The sequence below is a fragment of the Somniosus microcephalus genome, chromosome 10, assembly GCF_052327205.1.
Source record: "Somniosus microcephalus isolate GS21.2 chromosome 10, FLI_Smic_1.0, whole genome shotgun sequence".
NCBI lineage: Eukaryota > Metazoa > Chordata > Chondrichthyes > Squaliformes > Somniosidae > Somniosus > Somniosus microcephalus.
The window spans coordinates 75680177-75692806 of record NC_140996.1 but is presented as its reverse complement, the minus strand read 5'-3'; positions in this window follow the sequence as shown (position 1 = coordinate 75692806).

Genomic DNA, 12630 nt, shown 5'->3' with positions numbered 1-12630 from the left:
TGCAACACCCCTTCTTGAGGAGGAGGAGGAGGAGGAGAAGAAGAAGACCGGTACCACATAACAAACTGATGGAGAGAAGCCCTCCCCAAAAACACAAATACACTAGTCTCGGCCTTTCAAAAAAACAAATCCACCCTCCCCCTTTAAGAGCTCACCAGAGCCAGAGTGTCTGCCGGCAATCAGCAGCTCGCCGCACCTGCCCTGCACCCAACTTCCAGTGTTAGCACCCCGGGCTGCCGGCTTAGCGCCTAATGATAGTCGTGCATCACCTGTTTTAGCGCAGCAGCAACCTCTTAGGGCGATGCAACTGAATATCGGCGAAGGGGGCTCGACTTTGCGCCGGGCGCAAACTTTAGCGGCCGCCCGACTTTACCGCCCCAAAAGTGGCTATACTGAATTTCTAGGCCAATACTCTGTGACAAAAATAATTGGCACTTGGAAAAGTACGGGCTAATAAATGAAGGTCAGCATGGATTTGTTAAAGGCAAATCATGTTTGACTCACCTGATTGAGTTCTTTGATGAAATAATGGAAGGGTTGATGAGGATACTGTGGTTGATGTCGTGTATATGGGCTTTCAAAAGGCGTTTGATATAGAGCCACATATTAGATGTCTTTATTAAAATTAAAACCTATGGAATTAAAGGGACAGTAGCAGCATGGATACAAAACTGAAAACTGGCTAATGGACAGAAAGCAGAAAGTAGTGGCGAACTGTTGTTTTTCAGAATGGAGGGAAGTATACAGTGGCGCTCCCCATGGGTCGGTATTAGCACCACTGCTCTTTTTGATATATATTAATGACCTGGACTTGGGTACAGGGCATAATTTCAAAGTTTGCAGATGATACAAAACTTGGAAATGTAGTAAACAATGAGGAGGATAGTAACAGACTTCAGTAGGACATGGACAGACTAGTGAAATGGGCAGACACATGGCAGGTAAAATTTAACGCAGAGAAGTGTGAAGAGATACATTTTGGTAGGAGGAATGAGGAGAGGCAATAAAAACCAAATGATATAATTTTAAAGGGTGTGCAGGAACAGAGAGAGCTGGGAGTGTATGTACACAAATCTTTGAAAGTGCCAGGACAAGTTGAGAAGGCTGTTAAAGAAAACATATGGGATCCTTGACTTTGTTAATAGGGGCATAGAGTACAGAAGTAAGGAAGTTATGCTAAACATTTATAAAACACTGGTTCAGGCTCAACTGGAGTATTATGTTCAATTCTGGGCACCACATTTTAGGAAAGATGTCAAGGCCTTGGAGAGGGTGCAGAGGAGATTTACTGGAATGGTGCCAGGGATAAGGGAATTTAGTTATGAGGTGAGACTGGAGAAGCTGGGTTATTCTCCTTAGAGCAGAGAAGGTTAAGAAGAGATTTGATAGAGGTGTTCAAAATCATGAATTGTTTTGAGAGAGTAAATAAGAATAAACTGTTTCCAGTGGCAGAAGCATAGGTAACCAGAGAACGCAGAATTAAGCGATTGGCAAAAGAACCAGAGGTGACATGTAGGAAAAATTATAATGTGGTGAGTTGTTATGGGCCCAGAAATTCGGGTCCCAACGCGTGAGTACGCACGGGGTACTCACCCGTAGGCCCAACGAAAGTGCCGGTTTCGTGCATGCACTGAGCATGCGGGGGAAGGCAGCACTTCCGTTCCCCTGAAAGAAGGGGTTGACAGGTGGAACACGTGCACTGGAGAGGCAGCGCGTGCGCATCGAACTTACGTTTTTTTTGCATGTTTCCCCGGGAGGGTAAATCTCCAGCAGTTACACTTTTAAAAAGCAGGTGCAAGGCCTGCTTTTAACAAGCTAAGTGGTGAATTAATTAAAATTAAAACATTTTTTCCACAGGTTTATTATTTTTAAATACTTTAAAGAAAGGTAAGTTTACTTTTAGCCCCGTTAGAAAATGTAATTAAGTTTTTCAAAAATTTAAATTATTGTTTAAAATAGTTATTTCATGTAATTTATAGTTATTTTAAAAATGTGATGTTTTAAAAAAAAATTATTTGAAGTTTTAGTGATGTTTTGGGGCTTATAGTATTTATAGGTTTGACAGCTCTTCCTGTCAAACTTGTGAATGAAGCATTCCCTGCTACCATTGGCTCTCCATGGCCCACGTGATCCCAGGGGATGCATCGAACTAACTGCGCCCCTGGGATACGCAAGCACTGCGCACCGGCAGTTGGAGGAGGCCCAGGATCGGAATCCCACGCGGGCCCACAGCTCAATGGCCGGCGCGCTAGGTAAGTGCAGGTTGGGGGCTTGCACCCGCGGGAAGCCCCCGACCCGAATTTCTGGGCCATTATCTGGAATGCACTGCCTGAAAGTGTGGTAAAAGCATATTCAATAGTAACTTTCAAAAGGGAATTGAGTAAATACTTGAAAAGGAAAAATTTGTAGAGCTATGGGGAAAGAGCAGGGAGTGGGATTAATTGCATAGCTCTACCAAAGAGTCGGCACAGGCACAATGGGCCGAATGACTTCCTTCTGTGCTGTATCATGCTATGTTTCTACGTGTGGCAGAAACCCCGTTTAGCACATAAATATGATTTCTGCCGCACCTCCGGTGAACTCACGATTGCAGAACGGGTAGAAGCTCTGAGGAGGTTCTTAGTCAGAGTGTTTGCTCTTAGAAAATCTCAAGCTTTGATCAACAAGATAATTTTAGAATGAGCAAATAAATACTTCAAGCGTGTAAATGCTTACAGTTCCCTTCACAGAGCACAATGGTAATAGGATTTGACATGATCATTAGTTGCATCCTCCATACCTCTCCCCCTCGTGAAGCTTTGTCTGCACACAAGGCAGGTGACTGACGTTGGGCTGATGCTGCCCGTTGGCACGGAAACGCAACAAAGTGCCAAACATGGAAAGCAACTGAGTAGTGCACCAATGTCGCCATTTGAATTTTGGAATCCAGCTTTCAGGTTTAATAGAATTTAAATCTAAAATCTGAAGGCCAGCTAATAATTAAATGCATTCATCTAAAAAACAGAGCATTGTGATCAGCAGCAATGAGCTTGACTTCAGGCAATGAATACTTAACTATTTTTATATCCAATGCCATTTGAAATGTCTTTTCACCTGGGAAGATGTATAGTGGGTCATTCTCTTGTAGATATTTCACAGTTTCACAGAGAACAAAGAGCTGTGAAAGAGATATTGCTGGAACTAACTGAATTCTATGCCAACATTATTTGTAGCCTCAGAATTAATATATAATTCCAAACTAGTTTTTGGCTCGATCAGGTGCTGGAATTTTTAGTTTCATTTATGCGCTGATTGCCACAGCATTGCAAAAATTGTTGATATTTTTTAATTAGACAGTAATGATATGCCTATACATTATGAAATAAATTATGTAACATAAGCAAACTAATGAATTATTCACATTAATAAGATCAATAGACTTCAGACAACACTGACACTTACATGCAGCCCCTACTGTCTGACCTGTCATTCACTGTGAATGTAGATTTAGATTATAATGTAAACAAATACTTTGCAAGGAGTTAAAAGCAGATTTGAATTGTTAAAATCCCACAGATTACACTCTGCAGCGCGAGTGTAAGTAAACCGTGGTGCTTCTATTTATACCTCAGCTGGTGTCACCATAGACATCAGTCACACATCAGTGTTACAGTATATCTCTTATGCCCCCTTTACATTGCAGATCTGCTTTTATCTAAATAGTAAAAGATCATTTTATTTTTATTTTTGCAATGATAGATTTTCAACACCTTTAGTGACATTAGCTGCAGAAAGAGGAATTTGATGAGTTTGTGGGTGAATTATGTCCATAACAACCATACAGTTCCTCCATGACTGTCATAATCTCTCAATCATTACAAGTCAAGAAGTTTGACAGTGTGGCTCCATTTGGTGGCTGTACAGGTTGGATTGGTTGTTGACTCCTGTATTCTGTGTGTCGCGTTGTGAGTATGCACGGGAACTTTTTTCCCTCTCAATTGAAACTTTGGCTCACAACCCCCAAGCCAAATTATCAAACTCAAACACAAGAAAAAAAACATTTCCATTAATATAGTGCCTTCCACATTCTCAGTTGCCCCAAAATGTTTTGTAACCACTGAGCCTTTGAACTGCACTCACTGTTTTTATGCAGGCAAACACGACAGCCAATTTTCAAACAGCAAAGTCCCATAGACGACAATGAGATTAATGACAAGTTAACCTGCGTAGGTTGAGGGATAAATGTTGAGCCAGGACACAAGAAAACTCCCCTGCTCTTCAAAAACATGTGCCATGGGACCTTTTGCCCAGGATTAACAGGTTTCATATTTCATCGTCAGTTTAACATCTGATCCAAGAGACAATAAGCAGATCAGTTCCCATTACAGTTCCTGTTCTAATCTGCTGAGTTAAATTGGGGAGGAGCTGGTATAACTTGAGCAGAAAATCCAACCCATAATGCGCATTTCAGATAGAGTGGGGGACATTTTAACATGGGTGAGCCCGTAGGATTGAGTGCTGGTTGGGCATTACAGTGGGAAAAATTCCGAGTGCGTCAGGAAGCCGGGTTGTTGAGTCTGTGTGTCCCAGTTATGCTTATTATAAATCACTGGACACAGACAACAAGAATAACTTTAACAGGTCTTTACTATTCGGAGGTCAGGGCTGAACTGCCCAGTAAATCACTACACAACGTTTATATACCGGTGTGGTCACCACCGGTATTACAGTATACAGCAGCCAAGAGAAAGTAGTACATCTCTTAAGGTAGTTCTCTTAAGGTGGAACAGGTTACATACACCACAATCCTCCCTTTTTAGCTTAACAGTGTATATCCCCATTTAACATAACATAATAACATATATATATATATACAACTTCATGCAAAACAGTTCAAAGATTCAGTCTCTGAGGAGGCCTCCTGATCCGAGTTGGATAACGCCTTTCAGGGGTCTCTGATTCTCGTTGCTGGGGTGACTCATCTAGTTGATCTCTTATGGATTGGACATCATCATCAGGTACATTCACTTCTGAGGTAGATGCTTCAGGTTCACTAACTTCTTCCACGGTTGTCTCTGCCGTAACCATGGGTTCGACCCTTGTTCTCGATTCTACCAGTTGGTCAGCATGACGTCGTATTACATTTTCACCAATATCTACCGTGTACATCAGGGGTCCTTGTCTGGCCCGAATTGTTCCAGATTGCCATTTCTCATTTTTATAGTCCCGGGCTAACACTGGTTGTCCTATTTCGAAACTCCGAGTGGTCTTGTTATTTATATGCTGGAACTGTTTGTTTTCGACTTCCCTCCGCACATTTGGTTTTAACAAGTCCAACCTGGACCGCAACCTCCTGTTATAGAACATCATGGCAGGACTTTGGTTTGTCACTGCATGAGTGGCGTTTCGATATGCCAGTAGGAAATTGTCCACCTTGTGTTGTAGTGGAATCTGATCTTCGCTCATGGCCTTTATTGCTTTTTTGAACGTTTGTACAAATCTCTCGGCCAACCCGTTTGTAGCCGGATGATATGGGGCAGAGGTATAATGTTTCACCCCATTCTTCTTCATGAATTTCTGGAATTCTTCTGACACGAACTGCGGTCCGTTGTCTGAACATATTTGTTCTGGCAATCCATTTCTTGCAAATATCGTTCTTAGCACCGCGATCGTCTTTTCCGAGGTAGTGGTAGTCATCTTAATCACTGCTGGCCATTTAGAAAGTACGTCCACCGCAATTAAAAACATGGAGTCCATGAATGGACCAGCAAAGTCAATATGTACACGTTGCCATGGGGTTGAAGGCCATTCCCATGGATGCAGCGGTGCAATCGGAGGTGCATTTTGAACTTTTTGGCACCCTGAGCAGCTTTTCGTCAGATCCTCTATCTGTTGGTCGATACCCGGCCACCACACATAAGCCCCAGCAAGGCTTTTCATCTTGACTCCCCCCAGATGACCTTCATGCAGTTCCTTTAGAACTCTTAACTTAGGAGGAATAATCACCCTTGTTCCACACATCAATGTTCCTTGACAGACGGACAGCTGTTCTTGTCTTGCTGAGAATGCCGGTAACAGTGGATCACCATGTGCTGGCCATCCCTTCACTGTCAATTCGTAGACCCGGGACAATGTCGGGTCATTCCTGGTTTCTCTTTCAATACTTGCATTGGTGACTGGTAAACATTCGATGATGGTCGAGTGAAATAACTCAACAGGGTCAACCGTCGGTGCCTCCTCCGCTGTAGGTAGTGGCAGGCGCCACAGCCCATCAGCATTACCATGCTGCTTTGTACCTTTGAATTCAATCTGATATTGATGTGCCCCTAGGAAAAGGGACCATCTCTGGAGCCTCTGTGCTGTCATCACCGAAACACCCTTCTTAGGGTTAAAAATGGATACCAACGGCTGGTGGTCTGTCAGTAGCGTAAACTTTTGGCCCTGCAGGTAATGATTAAACTTCTTTACTCCCCACACAAGGCTGAGAGCCTCCCTATCTATCTGAGCATAGTTGCGCTCAGCGGACGTCAATGATCTGGATGCGAACGCGACTGGCCTCTCCAAGCCATTTGGCAACTTGTGTGAGAGTACTGCCCCAATACCATATGGAGAAGCATCACAAGCCAAACGAATGGGCAGCGTTGGGTTGAAGTGAGCCAGCACTTCCTCTGAGGTGATCAATGCCTTGCTTTTGCGAAAGGCCCTCTTACAGTCCTCGCTCCACTTCCATGGTACTCCCTTCTGCAAAAGAGCGTTCAGCGGGTGCAGCGCCGTGGATAAATTTGGCAGAAACTTATGGTAATAGTTAATCAACCCTAGGAACGACCTCAACTGGGATACATTATCCGGAGCGGGAGCCTTCACAACAGCTTCGATCTTGTCAGGAGACTTATGAAGCCCCTCCTGGTCAATGACATGACCACAGTACGAGATCCGCTTCTGAAAGAACTCACATTTCTGGCGATTAACTCGAAGTCCATATTCTTTCAATCTGGTGAGCACCAGTTCCAAATTTGCAAGGTGTTCCTCAGCATCATCTCCTGTAATCAGAATATCGTCCAGGTAACATTGTGTGCCTGGAATTCCCTGTAATACCTGCTCCATGGCCCTCTGCCAAATTGCTGGAGCCGATGCCACTCCAAAAACCAGTCTATTATACCGATAGAAGCCTCTATGCGTGTTGATCGTGAGATACTGGCGTGACTCTTCCTCAACTTCCATCTGTAAGTACGCCTGCGCCAGGTCTATCTTGGTGAAGTGTTTCCCACCAGACAACGAAGCGAAGATATCCTCAATCCGCGGAAGCGGATACTGCACCGTGTGAAGCACCGGATTAACAGTGATCTTGAAATCTCCACAGATGCGAACCTTCCCCGGTTCCCCCGGCTTGTTGCTCGATGAACGCTTCATGACGGGAACAATGGGCGTGGCCCACTCACTCCAGTCCACCTTAGACAGTACTCCTGAACGTTCTCGCCCTTCCAGCTCAGCTTCCACAGCAGGTCATATCGCATAAGGTACTGGTCTGGCTTTGAAAAATTTCGGATTTGCATGTTCTTCAACCTTGATGTTTGCCGTAATTCCTCTCAGTGTTCCCAGTCCCTGTTGGAACACCTCTTTAACATCGTCCAATATTCTGGACAATCGTTTAGGTTTGACATCTTTTTTACCGGAATCTACCGTTAGTGCTTTTAAGGAATGCCAGTCCATATTTATTCTCCTGATCCACTCCCGTCCCAGTAGTGGTGGACCTCCCTCAGGTAGCACATATAAGTCCATTCCTCGGCTTTCTTTGCCCTTGTGGACCACCTTTACCTTTATCTTTCCGATGGGGTATACTCTTTGCCCCGTGTATGTTTTCAATACAATCTCCGTATCCCGTAGGGGAATATGTGGGAATAACCTTTTGTAATCTTGCTTATTCATGACCGTCAATGCTGATCCAGTGTCCAATTCCATCTTCACTTGGACTCCTGCTATCTGAAGTGTGACCCAGATAGTTTGGAGGTCTGCTTCATTACCCACATTGTGTACTCTTAGACAACCCAGTTCCTTACTGCTGGAGTCTGAATCTGACTTCTGTTCATCCGAACTGTTCTCTGTCACCTTGTGTACCTTTCTGCACTTTTCCTGCGGTGACTTTTTGTTGCTGGTCTTCTTTCCTGACCGGCATACTTTAGCTATGTGACCAAGCCTGCCACATTTTCTGCATTCCTGATTTTTGAACCAGCACTGGTTCTGATCGTGCGTTGTCTTTCCACAACGATAACACTTTACTGCACCCAAGGCCATTTGATTGGTGCTGAGTTCCGATGACCTTAGCTGCATTTCCGCAGTGCCTCTCGCTGCGGCTTCGTGCGATGCTGCAATAGTGACAGCTTTATCAAGCATAAGATCATTCTCCTCTAGCAGTCGCTTTTGTGTTCCTTCTTTTAACAATCCACACACAAATTTATCTCTCAGCGCATCTGCTAGTCCTGTTCCAAACTGACAGTACTTTGATAGCTTACGCAGTTCAATTAAGAATTCAGCGTTGCTTTCTTCTTTCAGCTGCGTTCTTCTGTAAAATTTAAATCGTTCTGCTATCAGCAGCGGCGTGGGGTTTAAATGATTTTTCAGGACAGTAACAATATTCGCGAAAGTCTGATCCGCCGGTTTATCTGGTGATACAAGGTGCTTCAATAGCCCGTACGTCTTCGCACCCATTGAGTTTAATAAGGTTAGTGCTTTCTTATCATCTGGTACCTCATTTGCTTTACAATAAACTTCCATGCGTTCTACATACGTGGCCCAATCTTCGACATCGCTATCAAAAGCATTGATGTTACCATGTTTAGGCATCCTTGCAAGTTTCTTTAAATTTTCTTTTTCCCAAAATGGCGGCTTCCCGCGCTTGTCTTCTTCCCCCGCCTACTAAAATGGCAGCTTCCCGCGCTTGGGGGTTTTTCCCGCGCTCGTCTTCTTCCCCCGCCGACTACAATGGCGGCTTCCCGCATTTGCCTTCTTCCCCCGCTGGCTGCAATGGCGATTGCCGTGCTGCTGCCGTTCTCGCCTCCCCAGCGGTTCCCGTGGTCATTCACGCTTCCCCTGCTGTTGCGCCTCTCAGCCCCGCTTGCAGGCTGGTCCTTTACACCGGCTGCGGTTGAGTTCTCCGTGGTTCTCGTGGCCTTAACGCTGCCCCAGTCGCTGTGCCTCTCGGCCCCGATTGCAGCCCGGCCCTTTTCACCGGCCGCGGTCGAGTTCTCCGCCCTTTTTCCTCCGTTTTCCCTCCCCTACTCCACAGCCAACGCGGCCGACTTTCTGCTCGTGTCGCTGATCAGCTTACCCACCACCGTGGTAGAAGGGATGATCACTGCCTGTCGCTGATGGAGGGCTTCGTGGTCAGAATTTTTTTTTTTTTTTTAACCCGGGTCCTAGATGCCTCCCGTGCGATGTGGTGCTCAGCAGGATGATGAGGGCGGATGCCTCTTCTCGACGCCCGTTCTGAGGACGAAGCTGCCTTGGATGTAAAACTGCCGCAGGGTAAGATCGGACTCGCCGCCACTGTTGAGTCTGTGTGTCACAGTTATGCTTATTATAAATCACTGGACACAGACAACAAGAATAACTTTAACAGGTCTTTACTATTCGGAGGTCAGGGCTGAACTGCCCAGCAAATCACTACACAACGTTTATATACCGGTGTGGTCACCACCGGTATTACAGTATACAGCAGCCAAGAGAAAGTAGTACATCTCTTAAGGTAGTTCTCTTAAGGTGGAACAGGTTACATACACCACACGGGTGACCTGCCGACTTCTGGATTTTACCAAGGCGGGACAAGGGATGGGCACCCAACCTGCTCCCAGGAGGCGTTTTAAGTATGTTAATGGGACTGGCAGTCTCTGATTTAACCTGCTTTGCAGGCTTTACGGTGGGCACCCAGGTTTCCCAGGCCTCGAGAAAACCTGCAGCTGAAGCAAGGCGAGGACATGTTCGGGGAGAAAGTAACTGTCTTTACAGCACTGCTTGTGGCCCAGGAGGTGTAAGCTTCCCCTCGGCCCCCAAGCTCCCCACCATCAGACCACACCCCCATACAAAGACCCCCATGGTTGGGGTTCAGAAACCGCCCGCCCCCCCCCCCAGGAATTAGACAACCCCCCTCCCGGGGTCGTGGATCAGACATCCCCGGGGCCTGAGATTGGAATCCCCTGGGATTGGACCCCCGTCCCTGGACCTGGGATCAGACCCCACACTGGGACCTGGGATCGAATCCGCCCCTGGGATCGGACCACTCCCCCAGGCTTGGACCAGTCCTCCGGGCTCAGACTTCCCCTTCCTGAGGTCGCCAATCAGACCTACCTGGTCCTGCGGCCTGCTCTGACACCTCAGAGTGCTTTCTGCCAGACTGAATGCCAAGCCTTTCAATCAGGCTGACTTACGGGTGGGGCACCTGTCAGGGCCAAAAGGCACGCGCTGTCGAGTTAAAACTCCACAGCATTTGTGGACAACCATACTTCTGGGTTTTCCATTCGAAACTCCGCCCCCCCCCGCCTATGTAACCCGCCCCAGTAAATATCCAGGTAGTACTGAAGGGTTTCAACAGTTTCCACGTTAATGGTTGTCAGCTGTGGCTTAGTGGTAACACTTTTGCCTCTGAATCAGAAGGCCATGTGTTCAAGTCCCACTCCAGAGACTTGAGCACAAAATTCAAGCTGACATTTCAGTGCAGTACTGAGGTAGTTCGACACTGTCAGAGGTGCTGTCTTTCAGATGAGATGTTAAAATAAGGCCCTGTCTGCCCTCTCAGGTGGGTGTAAAAGATCCCAAGCACAGGGGATTTCTCCCCGGTATCCTAGCTAATATTGATCCCTCAACCAATATCACTAAAAACAGACTATCTGGTCATTGTTGTTAGTTTGACCTTGCTGTGCACAAATAAGCTGCTGCGTTTCCTGCATTACAACAGTGTTTCATTGGCTGTAAAGTGCTTTGGGATGTCCTGAGATTGTGAAAACTGCAAGTCTTCCTTACTTTCTTTCTATTGGGAGGAAATACAGAAGAGCTGCCGTTTCTTTACCACCTCTTTTCTGCAAGCATAGCAACTAATTGGTGAAACTTTCCAACAGACCATGAAACTGAACAGGGCAATAAAGTGCAGCAACAGCTGGCACCAGATGTGTGGCTGCTGAGAATATTTGTTGCATCTTCAATCAATTCAGGCAAGGTCAATGGGCATACATGCTGCACTACATCAAGTGAAGGGTATGTGTGTGGGATGGTGGCTTCTTATCTCCTGTGTCATTGCCACCACATGAAAGAATGATCAGAGTTCTACATGGCACAGTCCTTGCTTCACTGCAGATGTTCTCTCACTGACATATCCTTCATATTTGCTTTGCAGCACCTGTGTGAACAAAGATCCTCAGCTAGCAGACTCTCATCTGCAAAGGATAAATGCTGTAGTTAATTGCAGAAAAGAAAAAAAAAACAGCACATTGCTAATATTCTCCTGGGCCTACCGCTGGGCATCTGGAGCTACCCTCAGTCAGGCGGTAGGCCCATTTACAATGCAAATCAGGATCTAAGAGGATAGGAACCCAATTGTCATTTTAGGGAAAGAGAGTCTAAGAAGAATTTGTGTTTATGGTTCTTTAGACTCTAACTAGAATTCTGTACATGTATTGCTTACCATGACTGAGAGTTCCAACTGCCTCTCGCAATGGTATCAATTTCCTGTTTCCATCTCCCTATTCCCAGAGGCTTTGGGGGTAGATTTTCGACTTTGCCACCTGGACATTAAGCATCGTCTGGGCGGAGCACAGAAAGGAAAATCTGGTGGGGAGGATCAGACACCCCTAATTGAATCCCTAGATTTTACATCTGTGATGTGCGATCCTACCTGCTAGATTTTCTTTTCTGCATTCCATCCAGACAGTGCTTAATGCCCAGGCGGTAAAGACCAAAGATCTACTCCAGTCACTTCACTCCATCAATGCCCACTACCCGTTCGTAAGTGATCATTTCCCTGGCACTTTTCCCTAGTTGGCTGAGGTAGGTTGGGATGTGTAGCAGGTTTGGTTCTTGCGTCAAAGGCCTTAATCGGGGTATTTGCTTTGACACTCATTTCCCTATATAATTCCATCACTTATTTTGATTGGGATGTTTGTTTTTGAGGGCAATTTCTGACATGGCTCACACATTAACTTTTCAAAGTAAAGAAACAAGTTGAAGAGCCAAAGGTTGAAAAGAGTAAAAAAAAAGGATGAGGTAAGTGAGGAAATAGTGATTTAAAAAAAAATTTGTTTATGGGATCAGGGCGTCGCTGGCAATGCCAGCATTTATTTCCCATCCCTAGTTGCCCTTGAGAAGGTGGTGGTGAGCCGCCTTCTTGAACCGCTGCAGTCTGTGTGGTGATGGTACTCCCACAGTGTTGTTAGGTAGGGAGTTCCAGGATTTTGACCCAGCGACGATGAAGGATCGGCAATATACTTCTAAGTCAGGATGGTGTGTGACTTGGAGGGGAATTTGGAGGTGGTGGTGTTCCCATGCGCCTGTTGCCCTTGTCCTTCTAGGAGGAAGAGGTTGCTGGTTTGGGAGGTGCTGCCAAAGAAGCCTTGGTAAGTTGCTGCAGTGTATCTTGTAGATGGTACACACTGCAGCCACGGTACG